Source organism: Pavona decussata, unplaced genomic scaffold, assembly GCF_977016875.1.
Source record: "Pavona decussata unplaced genomic scaffold, jaPavDecu1.1 SCAFFOLD_391, whole genome shotgun sequence".
NCBI classification, from domain to species: domain Eukaryota; kingdom Metazoa; phylum Cnidaria; class Anthozoa; order Scleractinia; family Agariciidae; genus Pavona; species Pavona decussata.
The window spans coordinates 1,410,413-1,417,421 of record NW_028145763.1 but is presented as its reverse complement, the minus strand read 5'-3'; the positions used below and the strand labels follow the sequence as shown (position 1 = coordinate 1,417,421).

General features: G+C 37.4%; 1 protein-coding gene across 6 annotated transcripts in view; it reads left to right on the top strand.

The window, feature by feature from the left end:
- The first annotated feature begins 257 nt into the window (after window positions 1-257).
- Window positions 258-7,009, top strand: part of LOC146451278 (uncharacterized) — a 126,019-nt gene continuing 119,267 nt past the window's right edge. For 3 of the 6 annotated variants that reach the window (XM_085099386.1, XM_085099382.1, XM_085099380.1), the window contains exon 1: window positions 260-416. The gene's annotated coding sequence lies outside the window, so the exon portion shown is untranslated. Of the gene's footprint in view, window positions 417-2,531; window positions 2,718-7,009 lie in introns of all 6 variants that reach the window. The other 3 variants (XM_085099383.1, XM_085099385.1, XM_085099381.1) reach the window with 2 other exon arrangements.

Genomic DNA, 7,009 nt, shown 5'->3' with positions numbered 1-7,009 from the left:
AAGTCTCCTCCTTCTTTTCTCTTTAGTCATCTTTTCATACCTCAGTCCGTCTTTAATTTTATACCATGTTATACCCAATTTGTAGACTTTATAGTCCATGACCACCCTGCTCCGATCTCTTGGCGAATTATACCAGGCCCTCACAATTTATTCATTCCTATGACGTAAACGAGGCGAAACGGAGAGAGGCCTAGTAGCTAGGCAATCACTTCCGTCATGTTTATTACGTGTAGTGTCACATGTAGTTTTCTCGGAACCCTAAATTACATGTATGTTTCAAGGGAACATTTTTGTTCATTTAAGTGAACGGCCTTTGTTTTCTCAGGCTGCAAATCAGCTGCCGTGGGTGTTTATATAGTCAGTGAACATATCTACTCGTTTTCTTACGTTCCAGTGAATCGTTTCAACGAATAGAGGTGAGTTTTGTGTTTACACTCCAGTTTGAAATCGACAGTAATATGGATAATTTAGCAGTCCCTCAGATTCATTTTTGTTGATTGAAATTCTTTCGATTGGATCTTGGTAGCTTAAATGCAATCGAAAGTAAAAGAAAGAAACATTTCCAATAAAATACCCACAAAATGGGAGTCGACATTGAGAACTGGGCAAATTTGACCACTGGTATTTCAAATTTGTAATAAACTTCGGGATCGAGCTGTTGGAAGAGTTGAAATTGTGACTTCCAGATGTCAATTTACCCTAAGTTATTAAGAATTATTAAGAATGCCTTCTCTTTTTATTTTGTGCCGCAACGTTTATAGAAACCTGTAGAATGCAAATTCAAACATCTTTTAGAAATTCATTCTGTTTGAGGTTTCTATTTTCACCAGGAGCCACCTCAGGAGAATAAGGCCTAGTTTATAAGTCGCGCTGCAGTCGAATTTAATACAGAAGAATTTCGACGAAATTCGTCGTTCGGTCGACATAAATCGTGGCGTGGTTTTATGCGTCGAAATCAAAACTGTCGAATTAATTCTCTTTCCAAATGCAGTGTGTCTGGTCGCCACGGATCGCTACGCATTTCATCCGACGCGACGCTAGTGCGACGTCTAAACTGAAGACGCGTTATCGATATTTTATCCGTCTTACCCACGGATAAGGCCTAGTTTATACGTCGCGCTACAGTCGAATTTAATTCAGACGAATTTAATTTTTTTTGAGCGCTATCGTCGATTTAATTGCTTGTGGGACCTTGAATTACATTAGACTGTAGCGCGACGTATAAACTAGGCTAAGACGTACTGCGTGATATGTATTTACGGGCTTCCCTTTAAGCTTTTCATATATTTTTGTCCGTGATAATCAACTAGGGTTTATTCAAAGGGTGAAGGGAAATATTTTGAATTGAAGCATAAAAGGAGACGCTTCAAGCTCGACCCGGTGAGGGTAAAAGGCGGCATGAGTTTGCGGAATGGCATGTGGCATGACTTGCGGCATGGCATAATTATGCGAAATACGATACTTGCGGAATGACTTAAAGAAATAAATTAACTGAAGAGCGCGTCCTGTTTTCGCGCCAAATTTCTAATTTTAGATGTTGCGGACTCCAAGCTGAATATTTAAAAACAACTAGACGACAGAAAGAGGATTAGAAAATACAAAGCTGGGATAAATCATGTCGATCGCTGGTTAGGAAGTAGTGAGGGTAAAGAAAGCTATGAATTTTCGTAGTCAAGGGACTGAGTAAATTTAAGTTCACCTTTTGACTTCCATGTAATTGACAAGTTCAACTTGCGTACGTATCTCGCCGATAATGTAAGGGGAGAAAAAAAGAACCTATTTTTGTCATGAGTTTGTTACAAATTTTTTATTTGTTACAATATGTAACCGTTAAATGTTCAAAGCGTCTGATAAAACTATTCTCGGACAAAGCGAAGACCAAACGCATTTTTAAGTTCAATAACAGTTTCACAAAAGAATAGCGAAGAAACTTCCCAGCTTTTCCTGAAAGCTTAACTGGCAAGTTTGACAGCGAGCCGGAATAACTGACAAATGCAATTTCTAAAAGCTGCAAAATTTGTTAAACATCGCATCGAGGAATATTTACCCCCTTAAATTAAAAGATTGGGTATAAATATTTGTGATTTGAAACGGCGGGCGAAGAAAGCGCTTTCGGTGGGTAGGTCACAGGTCAAGTTGTAAGTTGTAAGTTTCATTGACCCCACCGGCGGGGGAAGGTACCGGGGTATTTTTCCTCACGACCCACATATTTTATCAGACGTTAACACAACTATAGCTCGTTATATCTATGAAATAAAATTCTGGGATAATAATGTGGAATTAGATAACAAATGTGATACGTGGTAAAAAAAAAAAAGAAAAAGAAAATTACCCGGCAGAGGTGCCGTGGCACCGGTGACTATAGACCACTACATAATGTTTCAGCGCTTTAATATCCGAGCCGAGGTCTCATCCAAACTGACTTTTAAATGTTTTTTAAGTCGGGAAAAGGTAACATATACTTTTAATATTACTTCGTTTTTTCTTTAACGAGACGTATATGAACATGATGAAGGAATTTTTTTTTTCAGAAAAGGCGATTAACCACCTGCGAACGATCGTACACGTCCGAGAATAGGCCACTCGACGTCTACAATATTTTTCAAAATTACAGAGAAACCTCAGGCGTTCAATCAGCCAATCTTTAGGACGTGTTAAGGTATTAAAGGAAGGAACTCTATACTAGAAAGTTCTCAGCTTGCTCCCGCCCTTCTGAGGTAAGTTATTGTGATAAATGCAAAAAGTGTCCGACAATAGGCACATGTACTCATATTTCCTTGAATGTGAGAACAATAAACAGTATTCCAGTAATCGATTTCTTCACCTTCACTTCTTCCTAATCACCGATCAGACATGTTCTATCCCATCTGCAGGCTTGTATTTTCTAATCAGCCCATCTGTTGCATTTTCTGCAACATCGAAAAAGCTAATGTTCTTATATTAAAATTGGCGCCAAAAAGAGACGCACTCTTCAGTTAATTTATTTCTTTGAGTCATTCCGCAAGTGTCGTATTTCGCATAATTATGCCATGCCGCAGGTCATGCCACATGCCATTCCGCAAGCTCATGCCGCCTTTTACCCTCACCGAGCTCGACCAGATGCCTAGTGTGAATAATTAAAGACTAGACTGCAGACAAACACACTGCAGACACTTAACTTAAAGAAATCAAATTTCTGCTGAACATTGATAAATTGAGTTTTTTGCATTTCTGCTGCCTGTTTGCTACACCCAAATCCTCGAAATATAAAGCTGTTATTCAAAAAATAACGCTGATCAACATTTAAGACATAATTTACCTGGGCGTGCTAAACATGCATAGGCAAGTCTGTGTGGGCGTAGTTAATGTATTCATATTTAGCCAAAAATTTTCAATGCTTCTGACCCACCTTGGCAAAGCTTCCCTTTCTATCAGAGTTCCTTTTCAGCTGGCTAAAGGTATGGCAATCTTCTCACTCAAGATTCAGGAGAGACGATTCAGGAAATTTATGTGACACTGATTGCATGACTGCACATACTCAACATTTGCAACAAAAAGACTTCGCCCACGAATTGCCCAAACAAATGTGGCCCTTTTTTGGCCACTCACATAAGCGTAGTCAAGTTTGTGTATAGTTGTTCTGCTGTACAAGTACATTACTTCCTCTAATTTCTCTCTTTTTCCTTCTATACATTGCTCTTTTTAGTTTACATTTTGTTGCCATGGAAACATCTCTGGAAACGTGGAAACATATAACATTTCAACTTAAATATTTAACACTTGATTAATATTTCCTTGTCTTTCAACATATAACGTATTTACTTTCAGTCATTTTTTTAGTTTTTTTTTTTCATGAAAACGCGTCATTAAAATGAAAAATTGTGACCCTATTTGGGAAAAGCAGGCTTAATGAAAATAGCGTTGAAGCGTTTTTTCCTTGTAATGCATTTTCAACGCATTGAAAATGCGTTGAAGAGCATTTCCATTGCGTTTTAAAACATTGGCAATGTTCTTCAACGGAACTGAAATGCGTTGCAAGTCCATTTTCAAATGATTTGAAAACATTGTCAATGCGTTTTCAAACATTGACAACGCGTTCAACAAAACCACCGGCCCTTTGAAATCATTCATAGAACCGATGCTATTAGTTGTTATTAAATCTTTACGACGAATTGTTAACCATTAGCATGAACTCTAGTACGTACGCAAGCAACTCTAGCATGTACATGTTGGTTTGAATTTGAGCAGAAACATCAAATACATAGAGTTTTCCTGTAATTTTGCAGAGAACGCAGCTAAGCGTAGCGAAACTACATTGTATAGCTGCTGTTACTTACCTTTTTGGCTTCAGTTCTTACGGTATCAAACGAAATTGTGGTGGTAAAAAGATTGTCTGCTACATGCCTGTGTTTCAAGTGACATTCGATTTGAACAATCGATCGAGTCTCAAATTTCACTGCATTCAAATCAACCGTTTCTTTCTGAAAAACTTTAATATTATTGTAGGTGTTATGCTTTATTGTTTATCGTTTTGACAAGAGATATTGTGTACGTGTATATACATTTACTGTGCAGTGTAGGATTTTCACAACTTATCACAGTTGGCAGTTCATTGACTCGTTTAAAAAAAAACATGATATGAATGGCACATGGATAACAAAGGAATGTCAACATCTCGCACGCGCGATCACGAATTTGAACTGGTAATACTGAATAAATTTTGTTCTGCGGCCCTCCTAAAATTGCTTTTACACTAGTGCAGATCACAGATTAAACCCTTTTGCAGTCAAGTTATCAAAACGGTCAGTTCGCTAACCATTGCAATAAAACACCATAAAGGTAAAAGGCGGAAAACGAGTCATAACATGTGGCACGACCTTGTCTGCCTCAGTGTCTGCTTCGTTATGTTTGTATAAAATCACCAGGGAAAATAGATAAATTTTCAGTAAACTGTTCGATTTCATTGGCTTTGAAAACAAAGAGTAAGCTTCAAAAAGTCCTTGAAATGCCTCAAGCTGTTCACGATTAGATGCAACCTATGGTATAGCAATTTTGATCGTTCTTAAATCAATATCCCAAGTCACGCACACCACGCATTCGAGGAAGATTTATCAACGTAACCTTGCCTCGCTCTTGGTAAAAGATTTCGTTTCAGGAAATTTCATTCCTATTTAGTATTAATTTTTAAGTATTTCTGATGACGCCTTCACTTGCTACTCAAGGGAGTGCTTATCAATGGTTATGACAGAAAAAATTATGTAACTAATCAGTGACAAGATTGCGGGCAAACCGTCAAACAAATCACCATAACCGTAACCAATATTTTCTTTTTCTGCGTGTCTATTTCTGGCGGGTATTGGCTGTTGCTTTGCAAAAGTTTTAATGTAAGTTGCAGCAAATTGCTCTTTATTAATTAAACAAAATCAAGTTCCCTCAGATGCAGAATTTTGATGTTCAATTGAATTTGTTGCTTGTGAACAAAGCGCTATTGGTTGTGTTGACAATGTGTTTAGCTTTGTTACAACGGGGCGAAACGTTGTCCTTTGTTTTCAACGTTTTGTGCAGCATTTGGATCAAACGTTAGAAAAAGTTGCCAATGCATTGAGAAACATTTTTTATCCATTCTTAAACATTTGTTTAACATTGTCAACGTTTTTACAATGGACGGAATAACATTACAAATGCATTGAGAATCATTATCAACGCGTTGTAATGCATTATCAACGCATTTAAAATTCATTGAAAATGCATTAAAACGCTATTTTCGTTAAGCCCGGTTTTCCCAAATAGGGTCACAATTATTCTTTAAGTATTATGCACAGCAATAAACTGTCATATCCCATTACCACTTCTGGTTTCTGGTCCTCTACCTTTTGCCAAATTTGGCCGATTTCTACACTGCAAATGCTCTCATGAGACGTTGGCATTGGTTGGCACATTCCACATTCGCACCTTATTATAAAAAGAAAAAAACAACAGCGTTAATAAATGAGATTCACGGTAACTTTCAGTTTAAAACTCATTTTCTGTCTTTCAAAGGCATAACAATCATATAAATGCGAATGAATCACAAATCGAAACAGTTACCAGTCTGTGTTTCCAAGACGATTCATCTTGCTTTCGCTGTCTTCTTTGTTTGATTCAGGCTGCATATCACGCCGAACTCTGTGTGGCTCAAAGCAAAATGGACGAGCTCCGACATCCATGCCAGTTTCTGACACTTCACCATTACATCACTGTCATACAAATTACATTCATTCGAGCTGTTTTCATCGGATAAGATCTACCCCTAACTGCTACTAAAATTTTTCTCTTGCTTTTTTTTTTTAATTTAAAGACCATTTTGTTATCTTTAGTATCACTTTGAACACAAGTAGTGTTTATTAACTAGTGTGTTGTAAATTGTTTGTGCACTATTTTCTCTTGCTGCCATGATAATGACAGTACAGTGGTATTCTCAACTGCATAAAAGTTTGTGTTTATTCACTGACGTCCCAAACACTCGCTATTGTTTTAACCGGAAGTGGACTTCCTACAGTAAATGTTGTTTTTCACCTTAAATATTTTGAATTGGCAAGAATTAATCGCAAAACTGTTTTTATATATTAGCACTACCAGGGTCCGAAATTGCGCTTTCCTGGTCGCCAATGCGACTAAAAGTTTTGCGCTGGCGACCAGAATTTCACAACTGGTCGCCAACGGGCGATTAACTATTTCATGCCACAATCATTACACAAACAATAACTTTGATTTTCAGCCAAATCGATTAAAATAAAATTCAAAGCCGCCCGCCAATTGGTCACTTACTTTTTACCTTTCCGCTGATTTTGAAGTATAAAACCGATTTTCCTGTTGTTATAAATCTACCACAACGTTTCACAGCTATGATCAACGTGTTTGTATTTAATCTTATTTGTTAGCAGAAAAATCGCCATTGCGGCCCCAAATGCGTTCTCTTCGTTCTGATTCTTAAAAGAAAAATTGACAACCAAAAAGTTTGGTTTGTGTTTTACTGCTAAGGAAAAATGTT